Source organism: Cervus canadensis, chromosome 11 (genome assembly GCF_019320065.1).
Source record: "Cervus canadensis isolate Bull #8, Minnesota chromosome 11, ASM1932006v1, whole genome shotgun sequence".
Lineage (NCBI taxonomy): Eukaryota > Metazoa > Chordata > Mammalia > Artiodactyla > Cervidae > Cervus > Cervus canadensis.
The window spans coordinates 38,102,091-38,127,955 of record NC_057396.1 but is presented as its reverse complement, the minus strand read 5'-3'; positions in this window follow the sequence as shown (position 1 = coordinate 38,127,955).

Below are 25,865 nucleotides of genomic sequence, written 5' to 3'. Positions count from 1 at the left end.
TTGTAAAAAGAAATGATGATTATAACATACATATAAGAAAAGGGAAAAATGGATAAGATGATATCAATCATGAGAGTGTAGAAGGTTAGAAGGAGATTAAAACAGCAATAAAAATGCAATACGCATTTTTAAAAGACTATAAATCACAATAAAATCAGTTAGAAACTTAAAAATAGCAATCAATAAAGTGGTTGAGATTTAAAAGAAAATGTAAAAGGCTATAAACTGACAAAATAGAAGGTTAAAATATAAAAGTAAATGAGATGAAAGATTAAGATAAACAAGAAAAAACATTAGTTAAAAAGTAAAAAAAAAGTACAAGTAGATGGAATTTAAGGATTAAGAACTAAAAACTATAAAGGGAAAAACAGAAATCACAATGATAATATTAAAGAAGCATCTTTAAATAAAAATAATTTTAAATGTGTATAGCATGAGACAGAAAGATATACATATATATATGTGTGTATATATATATAGCCATGAGGCAGGAACTGGCTGGAAGAAATAAGAACAAGTCTTGGGATGTTCTAGCTGATGGATCAAACCCTCCTGACTAGGGAACTAAAGGAGAAAGGTGGAGCCTTACATTCTGAGAATCACCTTCTACACAAAATCTTTTTATTTAACTTATTTATTGTCTACTCTGTGCAGCATATGGGATCTTAGTTTCCCAACCAGGGATCAAACCCATGCCCCCTACATTGGAAGGGTGGAGTTTTAACCACTGGACCACCAGGGAAGTCCCATCTACCCAAAATTTAGCGCAGTTGGAAAGCAGCCAAGTCTTGGTTCTTGTCTGTAATGAGAGGAGCCAGGACGCCTTAACACAAACAGCTAGGGTGTCAGAGTTGGCCCAGATCTGCCTTTTGCAACTATCCAGCAAGAATAATCATTTCAGGTAGTTATCAACATCTCCATGGTTCAATGAATATACTTACTTAAAATTAGATAACAGAATTGACAATAAAACTCAAGTCTAGTTTTTTATTCTACAGCTTTGTTCATCCTAAAGCTTCCAAAGTCTAATCTTCAGTTGCCAAACTTGGGAACTGTTGTTTTCTGTTTGTTCTGAATGTTAACTACTCACTCCTGGCTATTAGGAATGAAGGAATAAATTCATGTATTTTCCATCCTACCACATTCCACTTTTCCCCTCTGTTTTAAACTGTTGGAGTGTATACTATTTATGTTCTATGATGTTGCCTTTATTTCCACCCTTGTTTGTATTTGAGTCTGCATGAGTGTGTGTGATAAGTTGCTTCAGTTGTGTTTGACTCTGTGACCCCATGAACTTTAGCCAGTCAGGGTCCTTTGTTCATGGGGATTCTCCAGGCAAGAATACTGAAGTGGGTTGCCATGCCCTCCTCCAGGGGATCTTCCAACCCAGGGATTGAACCCTCATCTCCATCATTGACAGGTGGGTTCTTCATCAGTAGCACCACCTGGGAAGCCAGGTTAAATATATTTAATGCTTAGTGATATTCTTCTTGCCTGATTTCCTCCAATTATCTCTTCAGTTCATTCTCTACTCTAGAGCCAGCGTTCTCCAGAAAAACAGAATGAACAGGGTGTGTGTGTGTGTATACATATACAGAAAGAGATTTATTATAAGGAAATGACTCACACAATTATAGTGGCTGAAAAACCCCTAGATGTGTTGCTTTCAAGCTGGAGACCCACTAGAGCTGATGGTATAGCTCCAGTTCAAAAGCCAGCAGGCTTGAGACCCAAGAAGAGTCGATGTTTCAGTTCCAGTCCAAGTCCAAAGGCAGGAAAAGACCAGTGTGACAGCTCTGTAGTCAGGCAGGAGGAATTCCCTCTTACTTGAGGGAAGGGCAGCCTTCCTGTTCTTTTCAGGTCTTCAAGTGTCTGGGTGTGACCCACCCACTTTGGGGAGGGCTACCTGCTTCACTCAGTTTACTGATTCAGATGTTAATCTCATCCAAAAACCTTTCACAGACACACCTAGAATAATGTTTGATTATATATCTGGGCAGCCTGTGGCCCAGTCAAGTTGACACATAAAATTTAATATCACATGCTATTATTATTTTCCTCAAGAAAGGCTCCTGAGAACAGTATTCCCAGAGTTCTTTCATGTTAAAACCATTAGGCTTGAAAGTTTGTCTAGATATAAGAACTTTGTTTTTAAATTCTTTTCCTTCATTATCTTATAACTGCTTTGAGAGAGTAGCATTGACATATGTACATACCATGTATAAAACAGATGGCTAGTTGGGAAGCTGTATAACGTAGGGAGCTCAGCTTGGAGCTCTGTGATGACCTAGAGGAGTAGGATGGGATTTGATGGGAGGAAGGTTCCAGAGGGAGAGGATACATGTATACTTATAGCTGATTCACTTCATTGTACAGCAGAAACCTCGTTTCACAGCATTGTAAAGCTATTATCCTCCAATTAAAAAAAAAATAAAAAAAGAATGGTTTCACTATTGTGAGGAAGTTTGAGGCAGTTTGGTTTATTTCCTTTACAAGTAATTTAATCACTGTGCTTGGCTGCTGAAAGAATCCTTTATCTTTAAAATCTAATAATTGCATTAGGATACATCTCACTTATGATCACTTGGAGTCAGTTTTTCCTTGCACATGATTTGTCTTTTCAATATGTAAATTCAAGTCTTCTTTTACTTTAGGATAATGTTCTTAAATATCATTTTAATTATTTGTTGTTGATTTTTATTGTCTCATAGTTTGGTTTTCCTCTTTGGAGACATGACTTATGCATACGTTGGATTTTTGGTGTATCTTCTTTGTCATTTGCAGGCATCTTCTGTGTTATCTGCAGTCTTTTCTTTCTTGTCTTCCTTCTAATTTCTTCTTTTCTGAAAAGTTTATGTTTTGGAGGGAGGGTCTTCCTATTTAATTTTATAATTTTTCTACTTCTCACTTCTTTCCTGAATTCTTGTATATCTGATTTTTTAAAAATCACTGCCGGCATCAAGTTTTAAAACAGTATGCTGGAACATTTGGTTATAATATTTAGATAGTGAGTTTTCTTCATCTGTAGGAAAGTTTTTCTGGGATTTGAAAGTATAATATCTTTGTGAGTGTTTGGGTGGGTCCTGTGCCTATTCAATACTTGTTAGCTCATTATATTAGATGAATTTCTGGACCAGCTAGCCGCAGGTAGTTCCTTTGTTCATCTATTGGAGGTGGTTGTGAGATGAGATGAGAAAAGACGGGGAAAATCTCCAGACTTTGCAACTCAAGGGCTTCCTGTTGTATTACTAAGGTGCTGGGCCATTTCCTTTAAATACGGCACTCCCATGTAGCCATACCCACTCTGCCCCTAAACTGCTCAGATGGGCTTCTAGAGCCATCTTTGTTTTTCTCTGTTTCTTTATTGGCCCTTGCGATCAAAAGTGTATTTTTCATGCCTTCTGAGCTGTGCCATTCCTGGGTCCTCTTGGACACGATCTCTGGTCCTTCTTAGCCTCACTCACAGCAGTTCCCCCCTAGGGTAGTTATCCTCTCCTTCTGGGGATGGAATTTTTGTTGATGGTCTGAGGTCTGCACACTCAGTTCTTGTTCCTTCTGGCTTCTCCCATCACTGTGTCTTATGAGGATTCCCACAGGACTCAGCTGGCCACACCTGTTTTGGGGATTATTTACATGTAACTGGGGGGTTTGTGGGTTTTCTCATTTTATTTAAATCAGTGCTTGTGTTTTTCTTTTCTCAACCCCTCCCCTCAGTTCTCCTTGTCTCTCTATATGGTTTCCAAAAGGAGAGAGGAAAAGTCCAAAACAGAATCAAACAATGCAGAGGTTTTAAAAAATCTCCACAGTAATTTTGATGTCCAGAGGAGAAATGATGGTTCTAAAAAAACCAGGGAATGATAACACAGCACTTAACATAATGGTTATCCCTGGATACAGGAAGTGTGTGGGGTGCAGGAAAATGCAACTGGGGAAGGAAAGCTTTAATGGTACAGGTAATATTTATTTCTTTTTTAAAAATAATTTTGTTTATGTATGTATTTATTTTTGTCTGTGCTGGGACTTCGTTGCTTTGCACATGATTTAGTTGCATCGAGCAGGGGCTACTCTCTAGTTGCAGTACATGGGCTTCTCATTGTGGAGGCTTCTCTTTTTGTGGAGCACTTGCTCAGAACCAGTGGGCTTCGGTAGTTATATACGTGGGCTCAGTAGTTGCTGCTCCCAGGCTCTAGAGCACAGGCTCAGTAGTTGTGGCACATGAGCGCACTTGCCCCTTGGCACGTGGGATCTTCCCCGACCAGGGATTAAACCCATGTTTGCCTTGGCAGGTGGATTCTTTACCACTGAAGCACCAGGGAACCCAATATTTTATTTCTTAAATTGAGTACTAGGTTCAGGAGTATTTACATTATTGTTTGCCATGTATTATTATGTATGATTACAATATTTCATAATAAAAAATTTGAAAATCCTTTAAACACTCAAGGAGAGAATTATATTTTAGTGATTTGAAATATGGTTTATATTAATTTGACTTGCTGAAAAATGACTGTAATAGAGTGTGTTTAAGGACAACAAAAAAACAGCTCTATTCAGGAAGCTAACAAACCAATCTTACTACTTCTCTCATCCCCAGACATATGAAAGGACCTTCAGAAAGCCCACCAGGGTACCTAGGATACTGGTATTATTTTTTTATTTCTTTTTTTTAATTTAAGGTATAGTTGATTTACAATATTATTTTAGTTTCAGGTATATAACATAAAGATTCACAATTTTTTAAAGGTTATACTTCACTTTCTATTACTGTAAAATATTGGCTATATTCCCTGTGTTGTACAATATATCCTTGTAGCTTCTACTATATATAATAGTTTGTGTCTCAATCCCCACTCCTATCTTTTCCCTCCTCCTTTCCCTCTTCACACTGCTAACCACTAGTTTGTTCTCTATATCTGTGAGTCTGTTTCTTTTTTGTTATAGTCATTAGTTTGTTGTTGTTGTTGTTGTTTTTAGATTCCACGTGTAAGTGATGTGGGATACAGTATTTGTCTTTCCGTGTTTGACATTTCAGTAAGTATCATATTCCCCAACTCCAACCATGTTGTTGCAAATGGCGACACTTTTTTCTTTGTTATGTCTGAGTAGTATTCCATCATGTTTATGCACACCACTTCTTTGTCTAGTCATCTGCTGAAGGACACTTAGGCTGTTTCCATATTGGTGTCCTTATTTTAAAAGAATACCTGCTATGGTGTCTTTAACTGGACTCTAAAACAAATGGAATATCAAATAATAATACTCCCATGCTGCGCTAATCTTGTTTGGCCAAAACCAGGAGAGCCTGAAGTGGTCGTTAGAGGTTTGATTAATAATGACATGGTCCTTGACACCACAGACTCCATACCCCCTTCTGTTTTACAACCATTTCTCAGAGAACTTAAAACATACTCCCTAAGAATAGGATCAGAAAGCACATGACTATAATAATAATAATATTGATAGAAAAAACAACTTTAATTTTCCATATATTGACATGAAAATTTATGTTGCTAAGGAAAAAATAGTCGTGTGGACTAATACATATGACATGTTCTAGTTTGTAAATAAAATTTAAAGATATCTATATCTTTTTTCTGTAGACAGAAGGGTAGACAACGTTATCATGGCACAGTGGGGATTGATTGGTGTCAGGATAGAAGAAGGAGCTTCATTTCCAAATTTAATAATTTGAAAAGTTTATACTTTTAAACTTTTTATGCGAGATTTTATTTTATTGTTTTAAACATATTTTTTTCAAATAAAAAATAAAATGCATCTCTTCTTGTTATCACCAGCCTCCAGAGCACTTGCCATCAGTTTCAGCCTGGAAGTGAGTCCCTGCTCCCTCCCCGTGGGGCTGGACGGCCTATGTGCCCCTCTTTTGCAGGAGTCCAAGGGCTAGACCATTAGGACTAAAGTCCCCAACCTCATTTCTCCAGGACATCTGGGTGGCCTTCCCTGGTAACACAAGTCTCCCAGGCTCAGCTTCAAAGCTAGCCTCCCCCTCCCCTCACTTCAGGTTATTATTTTTTAAAATAAGAAAAAATAAAAAAATTAAAAATTTTTTTAAAGTAACAGAAGAGATGCGTTTAAACATCCAGTTCAAAACTGAGAGGCTGTGAAGGTGTCTGTGTTTCTTCTCCCCTGGGAGCCCTGATTTGGGTTATGAGCTGGATGTGTGTCTAGGGGTCCTGCCTTGGGTTGCTGATCTCAGCCCCCTGTGGATTCCGATCTGCGCCAGTTCCCTGTGTGTCACAGGAGGAAAGAGACCCGGATGCTGAGCTTATCCCGTGGTCAAGAGACTTTGCTATCCCCAGGCACTGGGTGTGGCCCATAGGGCTGAGCAGTCCAGATCTGCAGGACAATGGCGTGCGCTGGCCCAAATCAGAACCCAAATGGGGACCAATGATGGCGGGATGTGTGGTTATGGAGGGGGGCTTCCTAGAAATTCATAGACATTTTCCATCGTTTCCAAAAAGGTTTCTCTAAAAATTTCAAACTTGTCATTTTATTGGGGGAAGAAAAGGAAATAGGTTTTTTTTTCTTTTTCGTTTATAGCTGAACTCTAGAGACATACATCTCCTTGTCAGATGAGGCTCCTATTGCTCCTACAAATAGAGTTCATTATTTTGTCAAAGTGAATTAAAATAGAATGTCACTTAGTGAATGTCACATTTCCAGATTTGACATAGTATATAAAAAGTCCTTTTTAAAAAAAAAGGAGAGAAATCTGAAAACCTTGGTCAGAAACCCACTTGAAGAAGAAAGAAATATAAGCATTAAAAAAATCCCATTTGGGTTTCATAAAATTCCTTTCAAATGTGACAGTCTGGTAGAAATCAAGTAGTTTTCAGTTCCAAAAGTGCAATTTTGATTAAAAATTTATCAAGCTATTTGGAGGAAAGATACTACATAAACTGAGAATAAGTCCTATGGGTCCCTTAGAAAGAAGCTGGGAAATTTCCACATCGAAGTGGTAAACAGTGTTCACTCCCTACAAACAAATATGCTTTTTTTAGTGTTTGGAATGAATCTCTCATCCCATTCTGGTGGTTTATGCCTGTGGGAGCTGAGGATGACCAGAGACACTAGAGGGTGACAGAGCTTCCAGACTGGAATCTAATTCAGGAGGCCACACTCTGGAGGTACTCAAGGGTCCAATACTTCTCACCTCACAATGAGACAGGCCTGGGCCCTGAATCCTGTGCTGCAGTGCCTGAATCTGGACACACCTCTCCTCAAGCTACAAAATACAAAGAAACCATATGGGACTAAAAATTGTGTACATGCAAAGTTGGGGCAAATTCTGGACCAAAAGATAACACAAAGATGAAAAAACCCTACTGCCAAATTAAGATTGCCAGGAGAAATGTAAATAACCTCAGATATGCAGATGACGCAACCTTTATGGCAAAAAAGTAAAGAGGAACTAAAGAGCCTCTTGATGAAGGTGAAAGAGGAAGGTGAAAAAGCTGGTTTAAAATTCACCATTCAAAAAACTAGGATCGTGGCATCCAGTTCCATCACTTCATGGCAAATAGATGGGGGAACAATGGAAACAATGACAGGCTTTATTTTCTTGGGCTCCAAAATCACTGCAGATGGTGACTGCAGCCATGAAATTAAAAGACGCTTGCTCCTTGGAAGAAAAGCTATGACAAAACTAGACAGTGTATTAAAAAGCAGAGACATCACTTTGTTGACAAAGATCCGTATAGTCAAAGCTATGATTTTTCCAGTAGTCACATATGGATGTGAGAGTTGGACCATAAAGAAGGCTGAGTGCTGAAGAATGGATGTTTTCGAATGGTGCTGGAGAAGACTCTTGAGAGTTCCTTGGACAGCAAGGAGATCAAACCACTCGATCTTAAAGGAAATCAAACCTGAATGTTCATTGGAAAGACTGATGTTGAAGCTAAAGCGTTAATAATTTGGCTACCTAATTCAGAGAGCTGACTCATTAGAAAAGACCCTGACGCTGGGAAAGATTGAGGGCAGGAGAAGAAGGGTGTGACAGAGGATGAGACAGTTGGTGGCATCATTGACTCTATGGACATGAGTTTGACAAAACTCCAGGAGGTAGTGAAGGCCAGGGAAGCCTGGCATGCTGCAGACCAAGGGGTAGAGAAGAGTCAGACAGGACTGAGCAACTAAGCAACAACAAGAGCGAAAAACTGGGTGTCAGCAGCAAAAGCAGGGTACTGTGATGGCCCCTGCATGCACCACCAACAGAGGGGTGGGCAAACCACCTAAGCCACCTCTCCAGCCTGATCCCTGGGCACATCCCCACCCTCACCCCATATAAGGAACTACTTGCACTCCCCTGCTTGGGGAGCAAGCAAAGGAGCCTGTTATTCCCCATCCCTCCTGCAGCTGGCACAGGAGCCCCAATAAAGCCTTGCCTGAATTTCTTGTCTGGCCTCTAGTCAATGTCTATTGATTGGGGAAGGCCGAGAACCCTGATCATTATCAACAGGATTTCCTGAAAGAGTGAAAATGATCCCCTCCATCTTCTGGTGGCAGGTAGAAGAGGGCAGCTAAGTGAAGAATGTTTTGTCTTCTCTTCTGCCCATAGGGCACAGGAATCATGAGCCTCTGAGATGAGAGGGAATTAGGAATTATGGGAGCTGTAGGCTCACTTTCACAAGGTTGAATTTAGGGCTGTCTCTTTTCTTTACCCACGCTCTGCCCCAACCTTCTTTGATTGATGAACTCTTAGTCAAATATTCTTTGTCCTGGCAAGATTCCCCCTCACTTTTAGGCAAGGATAATCAATTTTGAACTCCCCAAATATATCATATCATACATATACAATGAACCTAAAACATTGCAATGCAATTATGTATATAAATGGCCGTCTAATCCTTTAAACAGTTCTTTAAGAAGAAGGATTTTGTCTTATAGAATTCTATATTCCTAACATGATATGGTACTTAACACATAGTAGAGGTTCAGGAAAAGTCTGTCAAACAAATAGCTAGATGGATTGATAAGCAAGTGAAAGAATGAATGAATGAGTGATTGAATAGGTAAAAATATAAGTGAATAAAATTCAGGTATGGAAAAATAAATATGAATGAATGGAACAATGAATAAATCAAATGTCTATTCTCTATATGTATATTTACATATATATTATGCATATACACTTACATAAACTTCACTATACATGTTATCCATATTGAAGTCATTTCCTCCCCTGTTAAACTTCATTCTGCATCCTCAGGGAAGACACCAATAGGGTCTGAGATCATTCTGTTAGGGAAAGTCAGGAATCAGAGCAGCCTTGTCCCCTGTAGGAGGCTGTTGGGGGGAAGCTGCTTCTTGGGGATTGGCCATGATGATTTTATTTCCTAGACTCTCCCCATTCAAGGACCTGCTTCCTATTTTTGACCCTGACATCTTGACTCATTGGCTTCCATCCTCCTAGGATGAAAACTGAATCCCAACAACTTTGTCTAGAGCATGACCATGACCATTAGTACCTGCACTCAGTCCCTGATACTTGCTCTCTCCCCCAGAAGAATGGGGCAAGAGGTCTAGACCTGAGGTCCACAGACACTTCAGCTGAAATGAGGCCCAAATATACACCCAGAGTATCATGCTCCAGGGCCAAGCACAGGGCACTGGGTACAGCTGATCTTACTCCAAATCCTCGCTCTGCCCCTTGTTTGAGTGTATCCTCTGTGAGCCTCAGTTTATTCATTTGTTGAGGGGGGATAACAGTATCTATGAAGAAGGTGCATACAATAAATATAAGAAAGACCAGTTTCCTTCATGCTTGACACAAAATTTAAAAATAGCAGCTGAAGGAGGAAAGCTGCTCCTGGACTTGTGGCTCTGGGTATTGACCATCCAAGACACGGTTCCAGAAAGGCATTAATTCCACTGAATCCCACCAGTAGCCCCCTCCCTTCACCTTCAGTGATACTAACAGTCCTGGCTCATCTCCCAGGATAGCCTGTGGCTCCCGGTGGCTGCAAAAAGCTGCTCTACCAAACAATTAAAAGAGTGACTGGAGAGTGTCTTGTGGTTCAGGACTAAAGAAAAGATGTGGAACACCTTGGACTTCCCTGGTGACTCAGATGGTGAAGAATCTGCCTGCAATGAGGGAGATCTGGGTTCAATCCCTGGATTGGAAATATTCCCAGGAGAAGGAAATGGTGACCTACTCCAGTATTCTTGCCTGCAGAATTCCATGGACAGAGGAGCCTGGAGAGCTATAGTCCATGGGGTCACAGAGGGTCAGACACAGCTAGGTGACTAACACACACACACATACACACACACACGGGACACCTTAGGGCTTCCCAGGGGGCTCAGTAGTAAAGAACCTGACCTCCAATGCACAAGACACAAAAGGCCCGGGTTCGATCTCTGGGTGGGGAAGATCTCCTGCAGGAGGAAATGACAACCCCCTCCAACATTCTTATCTGGAAAATTTCACAGACAGAGGAGTCTGGTAGGCTACAGTTCATGGGGTGGCAAAGAGTCACACACACTGAACACGCACACACATGGGACACCTTGGCTCTTATTTCAGGACAAAGTTTGTTCTGCCAAAAGAGCTTGTTCCGCCATCTTTGTCTACCAAAGATCTAGGGTCTTGATACAGCCTGGATGAGATTGATGGGTCCTCAGCCCTGCTGACACTGCTGTCCTATACTGTGTCTGTTAGAAAGAGCAGAGGAGAGAGTGGGCAGTTTCTGCAGAGAGAACTATCAAACCAGTGTTGGGCTGGAGAAGTCCCTTAATCACCTGGGTCACAGCTGGGAAGAAGAGCTAAGGAAACAGAGGTTCTCAGTGAGAGCACAGGGATTCTAGAGTCATCCTGACCTCAATCCATGCCAAGCAGATGTGGATAGATCACACCGGCAAGGACTCTGGTGAGGCAGTGACCCTGAGAGGAGGCACTTCCTTAAATTTACACCCTGGGTGCCTTCCTCACTTGCATCACTGTAGTACTGGCCCGTGTGTGTGTGTGCATGTGTGTGTGTGTGAGCTCAGTTGTGCCTGAGTGAGTCTTGGACCCCATGGACTGCAGCCAGCCAGGCTCCTCTGTCCATAGAATTTTCCAGGCAAGAATACTGGAGAGGGTTGCCATTTCTTCCTCCAGGGGATCTTCCCAACCCAGGGATTGAACCTGCATCTCTTACGTCTCCTACATTGGTAGGTTCTCTACCTCTAGCCCTACCTGGGAATCCCACTGGCCTAGGTCACAGAATTGTAGCCACCTCATCTATGAAGTTGGAGAAGGCAAAGGCAACCCACTCCAGTACTCTTGCCTGGAAAATCCCATGGACGGAGGAGGCTGGTAAGCTGTAGTCCATGGGGTCGGGAAGGGTCGGACATGACTGAACGACTTCACTTTCACTTTCCACTTTCATGCATTGGAGAAGGAAATGGCAACCCACTCCAGTATTCTTGCCTGGAGAATCCCAGGGACGGAGGAGCCTGGTGGGCTGCTGTCTATGGGGTCGCATACAGTTGGACACGACTGAAGCTACTTAGCAGCAGCAGCATCTATAAAGTAGGATGTTGACCAAACCTAAAAATACTATTAATAGTTAATGTTATTTAGCACTGTTATGGGTCGCAGAGTCGGACACGACTGAGAGACTGAACTGAACTGAACTGAAGTTCCCTTTACCCACACTAATTGATTTAGTCCACACAACAAGTTTGCAAGGTAAGTTCAATGGTAATCTCTATTTTACAAATGACCACGCGGAGGCTTGCCCACGTTCTCACATCTAGTAACTTAGAAGAGCTGGTATTTGCACCCTGGGAGCCTGGCCACAGTGTCCAGCCTCATCATCATGCTGCCAAACTAGCTAGAGTGCAGGATGGGTGTAGGGAGGACCACATGGAATGACAAAGACAAGAAATTAGTGCCGAAGAAAGAGACAGTCGTTAATAACCTGAGAGGTGCCCAGTCAGCCTCATCTTAGCTCCTTCATACTTCTTGCAGCATAGCTGGGCAGGTCCACGGTGACATACACCCTGAAGACCTGACTGGGCAGCAATAGCCTTGGGACACACTTGCTCCAGCAGATCCTGGACTGGAGTTTTCTGGACACGCTGAAGACCTGGGTTCAGGGCCGTTGGCTTTCCTCCCAGGACCACCATCTGATAGCATTAATCCAACTCCTGTGAAGCTGTCCCAAGGTTCATTCACATGCATATTAGATAATGCTGTTAGTGATGCCCATTAATTAAGTAGAGCAATTTGTTTATAATTAACTTGAGAAATTTATGGCTTTAGAAAACAATTACAGGAGCTGATATAAACACATTAAGTAGCGATAGCAATGCCAAATTTAATTGCTTTCAAGAAGAACCACTGATATTAATGCCATGGCCATCACTAGTCATGTTTGACAGCAGCTTGTAAATTTATCGGTTTGTCTATGAGCCAACTCCTCAGGCAATTTGGAATGGAAAACTTCAGCCCTTGGAAACTGCTTATGAAACAGTGCTAAGTAAAAAAGACAGGTTTAAAAATGTACATGGCGGATTCCCAACTTGGTAAAAACATTCTTTGTATATGTATTTCCCCCACATACGATATATATACATCAATTATTTATGTGATACATGTATCTATGAATATAGATATATAGATATTATATATAATATCTATATGTATAGATATATCTATGAATACAGATATATAGATATATGAATACCAAGATAAATAAATATATTTCTCTATGGTGAAATAAATACATAAAAATGAAAGAAATACATATGGAGTACATAGAAAAAGGTTTTGGTTATTTTTCCTGGGGAATGGGATTACTGACTTTTTTATCTTTTTTCTTTACGATGTTTTGTATTTTTCAAAAGTTTCAAGGACTCCCCTCATGGTCCATTGGTTAAAACACCACACTCCCAATGCAGGGGGCCCAGGTTCAATCCCTGGTCAGGAAACTAGATGCCACATGATGCAGCTAAGAGCCTGCACACTGCAACTAAGACCTGGTGCAGCCAAAAAAAGAGAATTGATTTTTTTTACAGCAAAAAAGAGTGAGGGTTATTGAAAGTGTAGAAGCAGAAAAGATTAAAAAGACAGTGATACTTTCTTTTTCAAGTCAATTACTTTTAAAGTTTAAGCAGACCTTCTGTAATAATTGTGTGTGCTACTTCATTGGCATTTTAAGATTACTTTTATTTTTGGATGAGAAAATGACAAAATAAACTCACCATGTTCACAAATGTGATCCTCATCATTGGGATATTCTGGTTCTTTAATTGGGGAAGAAATGCAGCACCCTTCAACTTTTAAGAAAATCAGCTCATGGGAATACTGCAGGAGGCTGTTGACTCAATGCCCACACTGTGGGTTCCTGCAAATTCAGGATGAGACACACCAAGCAGCCATTCTGGACAAGGAGGAGCTCTCAGAAGACTCCTTGAATAAACCTCCTGCTGACAAGTATGTGTACTTTGAAGAGGGGTGAGGACCCACCCTTGCCAAATGATGCATCTTCAAAATGTCACAAGCCAAGAAAAAGGGCATTTGGCTAAAAACTGTGAATGTCTTCTCAGAAAATGCACTCCCAGAATGTCATAAGTCATTTGACCTCTGTCCCCTCCCCAGCTAAGAGGAGATAATGTGACCTGTTTGGTCATGTGCTTGCCAAAGACAGTGCTCGTTATGAGCACAGATGGGATCCCCTTTCTGTTAACATTTCATGAACACCAACTCTGTGTCAGGCAGGAGCCCTCACCTTTCATAGTATAGCACATTTGTAATTAATCTTCGACCTCTGCCTATTAAAGATTTTTTAAGCCAGGGTCTGGTGCTCCTCAAAGTATGGTCACTGGAACGTTCATTTGGCAAGGTGTTCCTTGAAAAAGATTTTGTAGTCGAGGAAGTTGGGAAACACTGATTATTCTTTCCCTTCTTGGAGAGTCCTAATAGCATCAGTTTATCCAAGTCTTTGAGGAATCCCCTTGTAAAGAATCTTATTTATCCTTGCTTAATGTGCTTAACAAGTTTTCCAAGCTTCTTTGTGCAAAGAATACTCTTGATCCTATAACATCTCTTAACATTTGAAATTAGTGTTCCTGAAATTAGTGTTTGGAAAAAAGGCAATGTCTTATCTTAGTATGAAAAGGCATAACAATTGAGTTGAGGACTAGCTGGGCAAGTTATTTCACCCACTGCTCACTGGGTTATTGAGAGAATATGCCTAGCATGGAATAGACCCTCAAAAATGTTTCAAAAAATTTTGAGTCAGAGGAAAGTCTGAAGCCCAGACCAGTGAAGTGATGGGCTCAATTGAAACTCACAATCAAAGCTCTGTTTTATTTTTATGACACATGTAGAGAGACATTCCAGAATCAAATAAAGTAGAAATGCTGCCTGTGAAACTTTATTCATTTCACAGTCATTCTCTTGCTTGGCTTGGAAACACAACTGTGGGCTCGAATAATCCAAGGCACCTCATTATTTTAGAGGCAAAACTGATGCTCATGAAGCCACATGGTTTGTCCAAGATCACAGGACCATCAAGGGGGCTTCTCAGGCTCTGACCCTTCCTGCCTGCTCTCAGTTCCTCCAAATGAGATGGCACAGGAAGGATCTTCTAGATGAGGCAGCTTAGGGGTTAAATCCTGGCTTTACAGATCTGTGTGCCTCTGGGCAAGTGGTCTGAATGCTGTGTGTCTCGGTTTCCCCTTCTGCTAAATGGTGATCATGAGAATTCCCTGGTGGTCCAGTGGTTAAGACTTTCACTGCCGTGGACCCAGGTTCAATCCCTGGGCGGGGAACTCAGATCCCACAAGCCGCATGGTGTGGCCAAAACAAATAAATGGTAATCACAAACTCACCACACAAAGCAATTGAGAACATAGAATGACATCAGAAAAAGATTTTTTTTCAAATTCACTGTTATAAGCTCAGTTGGTATGGGACACATTTTATCCCCGTCTTTTTATTACCAATTTGCAGTGCTTTTGATTATTTTTTCTCCCCAGGATATGCATTCAAGTTTTCCCTTCTCTCTGGCTATTTGTCATTCTGGAACAGTCCTTTATATTTGAGTAATAAGAACTTTCAATATCAATAGAAGACAAATGGACTAAATATATAAATTGCCTGCTGATAAAAAAAAATGATGCTCAATTCTAAGGGTGTGAAATTGAGAAAAACAGAGCAGGTGATTTATCACACCCTGGCTCTGTCTTTTAACAGAGCCTGAAGATTCAGAAATCAGGTCCCCTCAGATGGAGGCACAGAGGGTCATGTTCTGACTTCTGCCTTGTCATTAGCTCCAACCCAGAGGGACAGCCTCGCTAACTTGACCCTGATGCTGTCATGGGTCAGCATAAGGCTGTGGGTGCAGACACCAGTGTGTTTCCCTGGGAGAGTCATTCATTTCAGGCTGGCAGAGGGCTTGCTTCCCCTGGTAGTCAGGCAGTACTTGGAGCATTCTGCAGACAGCTGGGCCCCAGGCAGCCTTCCCAAGCTCTTTGGTGGCAGTACAAGAAGCATTTATTTATTCTGACTCCTTGGATACAGAAGTCTTGCTATCAACATCTAGAGAAACATCCTCCCTTTTCCATCATCTCTAATTCCACCCTCTCATGCCTTTACTCCAGGCTGTACCTCACATTTGGTCCATTGTATTGGCCTTCCAGGGGCTTCCCAGGTGGTGCTGGTGATAAAGAACCTGCCTGCCAATGCAGGAGACATAGGAGATGTGTGTTCGATCCCTGGGTTGGGAAGATCCCCTGGAGGAGGGCGTGACAACCCACTCCAGGATTCTTGCCTGGAGAATCCCAGGGACAAAGGAGCCTGGGGGGCTATGGTCCATAGGGTTGCAAAGAGTTGGACAGGACTGAAGTGACTTAGCACACACATTGGCATTCTAACTGACCTTCTAGCATCTTCTCTATCCACCTTCGTATTGACTATCTGCAGCCAGAACCATTTCCAAAACTGCTGAGTTTAGAGACTCCAATGACTACCTTTGGTTTCCAAAACCCTAATCTGATATTTGGGATCCTCCATATCTGGCTAGTTTACCTTTCACCTTATTTTACATTCCTCTCACATGTGCCTCCTTTGCTGCAATAATATTGAGTTTCTAGATGCTTATTTTTTCCATTCTCACCCTGTTATTTTAAGTCTGAAAGTCATTGCAGTGGCTATTTCCACTGGATGGCCTTTTTGTTCCCTCTTCATCAACTTCATAATTCAGTTCAAATGTCAACTTTTTGATGTCATCTTCTATGCTCCCTAGAATTAATCATCTTCTGCCTTGGAATCTCATACTGTTCTTTTCATATCCTTCATAAACATTTGCAAAAATTTCCATTTTCCTCACCAAATTATTAACTCTTTTAGTACTGGGCCTGTGTTTATCCAGCTCAGCAGGCCCAGTACCCAGTTCAGTTTCTGGTACACAGAATCTACTCAATACATGGATAACTTAATGGATGGCTAGAAAGATTGGATTGATGGATAGAAGGATAGAAGGAAGGATTAGATGAAAGATGGCTGGATGGATGAGTAGATGGAAGTCAGGAAAAGAGGAAGGAATAAAAAAGAAAAGAAGCAAGAAGAGGAGGGAGGGAGGGATGAAAGAAAGAAAAATTAGTGAGTGACCACATAGATGTGGTATGGAGATTGCACCCCAAGTAGATTTAAAAGGTTGAAATCTAGTTAAGGACAGCTGTTTTGCTGTGGGGAGGTTGTGACTGATTTTGTGATAAAACAAAAGGAAATTCTAATGTAAAATAGAAAAGAAAACTTGTTTTTCTCCCTGACAAAGTTTGAGCTTCAGGGAAATTGTAGGAATCACAGAGGAATAATGGAAAAAAAAAATTCAGGCTCTCTTGGCCAAGACTCAGGGGACAGAAAGTAAAGAAGGCTGAGAGAAAACTGTAGTAGCAGAAAGAGTGAGTCAAAATCTGAACCATGGAGAGGGGTTTTGCTATTCATCTGTGAATTGTCCGGAGCCTGGCACAGCAGCATCATTGGCTCAATGAACATGAGTTTGAACAAACTCCAGGAGATAGCAAAGGATAGGGAAGCTTGGTGTGCTGCAGTCCATGGGGTCACAAAGAGTCGAACACGACTGAGTGAACAAGAACAGCATAATGGCTGGCACACAGCAGGTGTATGGTAAATACTTAATGAATGAGTGAGGAAGCATGTACGCAAAGCACGTATGGTACCCAACGTAGGTATATTCTCCCCTGGGAGCAATAAGTGATCCAGAGACTTCTTAGACTCTGAGCATCACTGAGAGAGAATTCCATGATTTCCATGGTTGCCAAGTTAATGCCAAGGGTATTAGCTCAGGTAACATTAGCTGATTTTTCTCTTATTCTTTTTTGTATGTTACTATTTTTCTCAAACGCTGAGAATTTGAATGTGGGTAGCTCTGGGCTGTGGAGGAGAAGACTTTCCCCTCCTGAGTGTGGAGACTTGAGCTAAGAGAAGGAATCTATTTTTCCTGACGGTGGGATGAGCAGAATGAAACATAGCTCAACAGCTGAGTTTCAGCTCTTCACGTGGAATATCAGGTCTTGATAAATAGAGGTTCAGCCCTAATTCTAAATAATTAAAACAACACAATGGGCTGTGAGACAAGGAAATTTCCTTACAAAAGACTTCCTGGCTACTGAGAAAGGGATGGGCTTGCACTGCATGGATTCAGTTGCTACAATATTCAGTATGGTTTAAGTATTTTGGGTCTGCAAGTAGAAAGATATCAACACAAAATTCAATTTCTATATCCCTCAGGTAAAAGAGAAAGAGGATTTTGAAAGGCCCCTGTCCTCCTTATTACAGGATTCTTTAGATCAATAAAACACTTATGAGACATTGACTGCTTGCCAAGAGCGAGTTAGACACTGAGACCCAGAGATGAAGAAAACATGGCCCCTGCTTTCAAGGGGCCCCAGGGGAGAAAGATGTGCCAAAATCAATGGCAGTACCCCATGGCCAGGGCTCAAAAGGAGGCATGGGTGCCAGCGCCTGGGGGCTCACTGGGGAAGGGGTTGGGTTTCACTTTATGTGGGCAAAGCATAAAAGGATTCCCAGAGGAGGAAGCGTTATGAGGAGGGAGAGTTTGCCAGACAGACAAAAAAGAGGATGTTCTAGGCAGATGGACTAAATGTTGAGGCAAGCGTGCGTGCTAAGTCTCTTCAGGCATGTCCAACTCTTTGTGACCCTATGGACAGTAGCCTGCCAGGCTCCTCTGTCCATGGGGTTCTCCAGGCAAGAGTACTGGAGTGGGTTGTCATGCCCTCCTCCAGGGGATCTTCCTGACTCAGGGATCGAACCAATGTCTCTTTATGTCTCTTGCATTGGCAGGTGAGTTCTTTACCATGAGCGCCAGCTGGGAAGCACTGTTGGTGCAAGACCAGTGGAAAAAAACCCAGTGATATGAATCCAAATGTCAGATGCTGAGAGAAGCTTGAAATTGAATGACTGCAGCAGGGATGGGAAAATGTATATATCTATATCTATATCTATATATATCTCATACAGTAAAGAATCTGCTGCAATGCTGGAGACATGGGTTCGATCCCTGGGCTGGGAAGATCCTCTGGAGAAGAGAATGGCTACCCACTCCAGTATTCTTGCCTGAAGAATTCAGTGGACAGAGGAACCTGGTAGGCTACAGTCCATGGGGTCACAAAGAGCCAAGCACAACTGAGTGATGAATATGTTCACTTTTTTCATATATCATATATATATATGTGGAACTGGTTGGGCTGGATGAATGACTGGACATGAAGGGTAGAGAAGGTGGAAACAAGGATGACACCTGTGTTTCTAGCTTGAATGACATGATCCACAGAGATGGGAACAAACAGGAAAGATCAGACTTGAGAGCAACTGGAGAGAACAGATTTCAGTTGTCTGGGGGACACTCAGGAGGAAATATCTGGATAAATGGATCTGGAGTGGGTGATAAAGGACAGAATGGAGATACAGATTTGAGAGCCGTGGGGGAAATACATGGGGCCCTGGTGATGCACTTTAAAGTCAAGACCCATGAGTGGGGAGCCCTGCCGTCTCTGTGATCAGAGAGGGGCGCAGCTTGGTGAGACAGTGTGATTTCAGAATGGGAGAAGGAGTGAGCCATTCCTAACTGCCTTAGAGGCTTTTCCCACCTATTGTTTAAAATCCATAATGTGTCTGGAGGGAAGCCCCCCTTCAGTGTTTTTCACTGTGCTCTCTAGAGGCAGAGCTATGGGCTCCAAGGGTTGGGGGAATTTGTGTGAAAAGCTGTGGGCCCAGAGAAGAGGGGACCTGCTGGGTAGATGGTATCAGTGCTTGATCCTAAGACGGCATTAGTGCCCTTCCTCTTTAAGATTTAAGATGTTCTTACCTGCTGGGCATCCAGAGGGGGGCAGGAAGGGGGCCTGAGCACCTTGTAGGGGAAGCCTGCCCTCATCCCTTCCCCTTCCGCAGGCTCACCCATTGGGCAGCACTATGGCCAGTCCTCCTGAGCCAGCCCCCTGCCTCTCCATCAGGAGAGTAAAGTGTCCCTGATGGAGCTTCTGGCTTGTGCTGCTCAGACTGAGTCAGTGCGCTTCCCTCCCTTTCACATGTGTCACCTGTCACTCCTTGAGAGGGATTGTTGGGTGGGAAGAAAAGCAGCTTCAGTTAGGAGCAGTACAAGTGAGATTCAAATATTCGCCTTCTCTGGCCCCCAGCATAGCCCTAAAAGACCCAGGCAACCCCATCTCCTGCACAGGAGGCAATGTCCAGGATGGGTCTCCAGGGGCAGGGCCAGGCGGTGGGGAGGAGAGAGGGTGGTTGAGAGCACCTCGCGGCCTAGCCTGACAACCAGCTGTGTGACGGGAGGCGTGGCTTTTACTTCCTTCTGTCTGGGCAAGGCCAGAGGCAAGACAGTTGCTCTACAGAGCTAGTTTGTGGTTGTTGCTAAGGTCGGGAACATTCAGAGAAACAGGGGTAGACCAGGAGGCTCTAATTCTGGCCCAGACACACCCTTCTGCCCCTGCCTCCTCACACAGAGAGTCAGAAGCTACTCCTATTGGACTCCCTGAAAGTGTGTGTCCCTAGAGTGCCGTACATGTTACAGTCTAAGAAAAAGGAGGGACAGAAAGTATAACTTATATGGGCTCCTATCACAGGGAGCCCCAAGTTTCATCTACCTCTGTTTCATTGACTACACCAAAGCCGTTGACTGTGTGGATCATAATAAACTGTGGAAAGCTTGTAAAGAGATGGAAATACCAGACCATCTTACCTGTCTCCTGATAAACCTGTACGTGGGTCAAGAAGCAGCAGTTAGAACCCTGTGTAGAACAACTGATTGGTTCAAGATCAAGAAAGGAGTATGACAGGGCTGTCTGCTGTCACCCTTTTTAATCTATATGCTGAGCACATCATGAGAAATGCTGGGCTGGATGAGTTACAAGCTGGAATCAAGATAGGCAGGAGAAATATCAATAACCTCAGATATGTGGATGATACCACTCCAGTGGCAGAAAGTGAAGAGGAACTAAAGAGCCTCTTGATGAGGGTGAAGGAGAGTGAAAGAGCCAGCTTAAAACTAAATATTAAAAAAAACTAAGATCGTGGCATCTGACCCCATTATTTCATGACAAAAAGAGGGGGAAACTGAAAGTAGTGACAGATTTCTTCTTCTTGGGATCCAGAATCACTGCGGATCGTGAAATGCATCATCAATGAAATGCACTGCAGCCAAGAAATTAGAAGACATTTGCTTCTTGGCAGGAAAGCCATGACAAACCTAGACAGTGTGTTGAAAAGCAGACACATTACTCTACCAACAAAGGTCTGTATAGTCAAGGGTATAGTCTTGTACATATGGTCTGTGGTCATGTACATTTGTGAGAGCTGGACCATAAAAAAGGCAGAGTGTCAAAGAATTGATGCCTTTGAACTGTGGTGCTGGAGAAGACTTCTGAGAGTCCCTTGGACAGCAAGGAGCCAGTCAACCTTAAGGGAAATCAACCCTGAATACTAATTGGAAGGACTGATTCTGAAGCTGAAGCTCCAGTATTTTAGTCATCTGATGTGAAGAGATGACTCTTTGGAAAAGTCCCCGATGCTGGGAAAGATTGAGGGCAGAAGGAGAAGGTGTCAGAGGATGAGACTGCTGGATGGCATCACAAATGCAATGGACATGAACTTAGGCAAACTTCACCATCTGGTGTGCTACATCCATGGGGTTGTGAAGAGTCAGACACAACTGGGTGACTGAAGGACAACAATAATCATGGGGCAGATGCTATGATGTGCATTTTCTTTATGTTGCCCTCACAGAATTCTATGGAGGGATTCAGAGAGGCTAAGCCACTTGCCCAAGGTCACTCAGCTAGTGAGTGGTAGAGCCAGGATTTGAGCCCCGGGAGGTCTGGCTCCCAATGCGAGGCTCTTTCTGTCTACCACCCTACCCCTCTGACGGAGGAGGCCCAACACCATGCATCTTGTCCCACACCCTCCACTCTGGGCTCCAATCCAGCTCATCTTTACCTGGCTCACTTGCTTACAGCTGCCTCACGGAGGTCTCTAATGCCCCAGCCTCTGTCCTGAAGCCCTCTTCCTGCATTCCCATTCCCCATACTTCTCAAGGCAGTTCAAGACCCAGAGTTTCACCTTTAGGATCTCCCCTTTAGCAGACTCACTCTCCAGTATCACCTCTGCTGGGTGCTTCCCAGACTCTGTCTTGGATAACGTGTTCCCTTCCCATTTTCCATCTGCCTGTTCTCCCAGTCAATATAGGATCAAATTGATAACTGTCCTCTCTATTTTCAACTGGAGGAAAGCTGGCTGTCCGTGGAATGGCTACTGGTCAGAGCTCCAGTGCTGACTGAGAAAGTTCCTTTTGGGCTGGACGAGCTGAAATGACCTTAGAACTGTCCTCTCATTTCCAACTCCAGGCCCTCGGCTGGGTTTTCCTATTTCCCCACATCTGTTTCTGTGTGTATTTTCATGTCTCTGACTTTACATCCGAGTTTGACACCTCTTCTGTTTTCAGTCTTTTCTAGAGATTTCCAACTGAGGACTCGGGCTGTCAGTCCATGATTTTGTCTCTTGGGCTGTGGAAAGGACTTAATATGTCAGTGGTTGACACTCTCCCTGTAAGTCTTCTTGCCTCTTTCTGCCCAGCCTGGTGCAATTATGAGCACAAGACTGCGGGTGTGTAACATGCCCTGCCCATCACCTCTCATCTCTCAGTACTCAACACTGATGCTTCTGTCTGCAATACTACAACTTCCTGCCCGAGGGGGAGACTGGAAGGACAGGGTTCTGACGCCCCTAGGAGCATCCCTCAGCCAGTGATGGATGGGAATGGTGGACAGCCAGCCAGCTTCCTTGTCCCTCAGGTAGGAGAGCCCAGAGGTGTATTCTACATGACCAGGGGTCCCTGATGAGGCTTTCCTCGGCTTCCCGCAGCCATGACCCCCTCACTTGCTCATCTGAATTGCATCCCTTCCTGTCCCTATCTCATCCCTCACTCCCCTAAAAGTACTTCCTGTACAAATTGCTTGTACTCAAATCCTTCTTAGTGTCGGCTTCTGGGGGAACCCATCCCTAGAAGTCCTCGGTGGCTCTGGCATCCATGTGGCCACCTTCCAGTGGGGTCACAGTCACACCAAACTCCCGTAATAGTTTCAGGATCCAGTTAGTGCACATGCCAAAGCTCCAGCGAGTGTGGGAGTCCAAAAAAAATTGTTGAACATAGTCATCTTAATGGAAGCAAGTTATGGAGCTAATAATACTGATATTTTCAATGGACCAAATTAAATTATGCTTCCCATCTTGTATCTTAATTAAAGGGATAAAAACTGTTTTACATTTTAATTAGCAAGTATGTCTTGGAAAGACTTAAATTAATATGAGTCGTGACCATAGGAGAGCAGCCTATGCCAAGATTCACGAGGCCAGAGAGAGCTCAGAGAATAGAATAAGGCTTCTGGTATGGATGAGCGCGGCCACAGCAGGAACTTGGAAACCTCTGAATTTTCTGAAAGAATAAAAACAGAATCTTGGTATTAGCTGGGAGGCATGACCACTTCCTTTCCTACAAGGGGCCATTTTCTATGCATGAATCTTCTTGAAGACATTTGAACACTTGATCTAGAAGATGTGAGAGTAATGAGGAACCATTTGATGACTCTGCTTTGGCTGTCTTCTCGGATGAGAGTTCCTGGGGGTTCTGGAAGCCCTGTTGGCAAAGCCTGAAATGAAAAAGGTTTGCCATAGAGCTGGTCTGGCAAATACCTCCATTAAATATCCTGTGCTGGTTTCAGAGGGGAGTTGGGCTCCCAAGGTTCTGTGCTTTCCTTTGTCCAAAGAGGAAAACTATCTGGCGCCATGCTTGTTGGCTCGCACTAAGTGCATAAAGGCCCGTGGCAGTCCTGTAGGCAAATTTTTATTATTATTTTTTAGTTTTACTTGTAAGAAAATGTCACAAGGAATACCTGTGTTAAAAAATTGAAAGTATATATGAGCAAAGAAGAAATTCACAACAGAAAGCATAACCCCTCACCCAGAGATAATCACTGGTGACACTTTGCATGGTTTCTTCTACATTTCCTTGGGTGCACCTGCATCCTGGTATCTTCCTGGCTAATATTTCTGAGGATCCCAGGCAATGAGGGTGGGGTAAGGGGGTGAAGTATAGTGCTCACATTCTCCTGCTGCTTCTGGTTCTGAACTCCTGCCCCATCTCCATTCTTTGTTCCTGCTCAGCACCTTCCTTCACTCCTGCCAGCTGCTCCAGGGTTTTTGGTTCATTTCATCAGCTAGGAGCTGGCTCCCCCCATTTTCATTTCCCTTAACATAGTCTATTGTATAATGACTGGTATTAAAGGGTTTAGGTGAAATAAGACTTCAGCATGGGAAAAGGAATAATAGTTACCATTATTTTTTCCTCTAGGACTTTTTACTGCCCCTCTCCATTTCATCCAAGGTCCTCCCACTGGATTTCTTGGCTTTGCTCTCTCTCCCCAAATTCTTCTCCTGTTTCCTCTCTTTTTAGTTATCTCATCATCCCCCAAACTCCTTTCTTCTGGGTTGCCAAGGGACCGTGGTAGTATTTCTATTACTTGAATTATGCTGGACAATTTAGTTAGTTCTTTTTTTTTTTTCTGTCTCTTACAAATAGGCTAGCCCAAGGACCTCGCTTTCATAGCCAAAAAAGCCAAGAATTTTCTAAATCTTGTAGCCAACTACTTTTGAGATGAATTTACCAATCCTCTAAAAGATAGAAGTAATTTTATTTTATTTGATCCTTCCCATGAAATATTCTTTTACCTAAATTAAGGGGGTGGGGAGGTAGGGGGACCTGTGCAAACCCTTATCCATATCTATAGACTCTATTCTTAAATGTGTGAGTCCAGCTCAGGAAATACAAAAAATTTTGAGGTTTCTGACACATTTTGCTGAGTTTCCATGAAGGAAAGAGGTACCATCCCACACTCGCTCTAGCACTGCCACGTGAGGATCTGTTTCTCTCTACCCTGAGTGGCTTTGGATAACATAATTTACAGGGGGAACTGATGAGCTATTTTGATCGGTCAAAGTCACACCTGCATGTTGATGCCATTCCAACAGCAATTTCTGAGCCGTGTGTGGGCCAAGACTGGAAGACAGGAGCCGTTGGTGGAAACCCCACATGTCACCTCTTTGACATCCCGCTCCCTCCCAAATGGAATCTTAAGCTCTGCACAACCATTTATCAAAGAGTTTCTAAATGTCGCTTTCCAATTTGCATCAGACCTTTTCTACATATTAATGTGATTCTGTAACTAATGTATATATTTTTGCTGCTCTACCTAAATTTGCATTTGAAACTCTAATGAAGCTACAGAGTGAGCCAACTCCCTGGGGGAAAATGATTCAGTTGCTTCCTTTCGTGGTCCATGAGGATGTCCTCCCAGAGTCAGAGAAAAGTCAGAACTGACTCAGAAAATCCACTCTCAAGGATCTCCATCAATTTCGGTGCTCAGTTTGGCTCCAGCTCAACTCTCTCTCTCTTTAAATATTAGTGGGTTCCATTCCTGGGTTGGGAAGATCCCCTGGAGTAGGAAATGGCAACCCACACCAGTACTTTTGCCTAAAAAATCTCATGGACAGAGGAGCCTGGCGGGCTGCAGTCCACAGAGTTGCAAAGAGTTGGACACAACTGAAGTGACTTGCTGCTGCTAAGTCGCTTCAGTCATGTCCGCAGTTCTGTGTGACCCCATAGATGGCAGCCCACCAGGCTCCCCCATCCCTGGGATTCTCCAGGCAAGAACACCAGAGTGGGTTGCCATTTCTTTCTCCAATGCAGGAAAGTGAAAAGTGAAAGTGAAGTTGCTCAGTTGTGTCCAACTCTTCGGGACCCCATGGACTGCAGCCTACCAGACTCTTCCGTCCGTGGGATTTTCCAGGTAGGAGTACTGGAGTGGGTCTCCAGGAAGTGACTTAGCACAGCACATTTATTTATTTAGCTGAGTTGGGTCTTACTTGTGGCACACAGGATCTTCCAGTGACAGCATATGGGATCTAGTTTCCTAACCAGGGATTGAATCCAGCCGCCCTGAGTTGGGAGCATGGAGTCTTAGCCACTGGACCACCAGGGAAGTCCCCGGCCCAACTCTTGACTCCTGCATCCTCTTGCTCTGGGTAAAGGCTGCTCCAGTTTGTTTGCTTTTCCTCATTCAAAGACAGTGGACTGGCTTTAGAGGGATGGGTCTCTTGCTCCCCAGGAGTTTTGTCATTGAGGGGATGGCTGGGTCTGGGGTCCAGAATTAAGAAGTTTCTTCAGAGGTGACTCACAGCAGGGAAAGCCAGCCAGCCAAACCAAGTCCAAGTTCTCTGGGGGAAATACCTTTGCTGTGTTGTTCTGGACTGA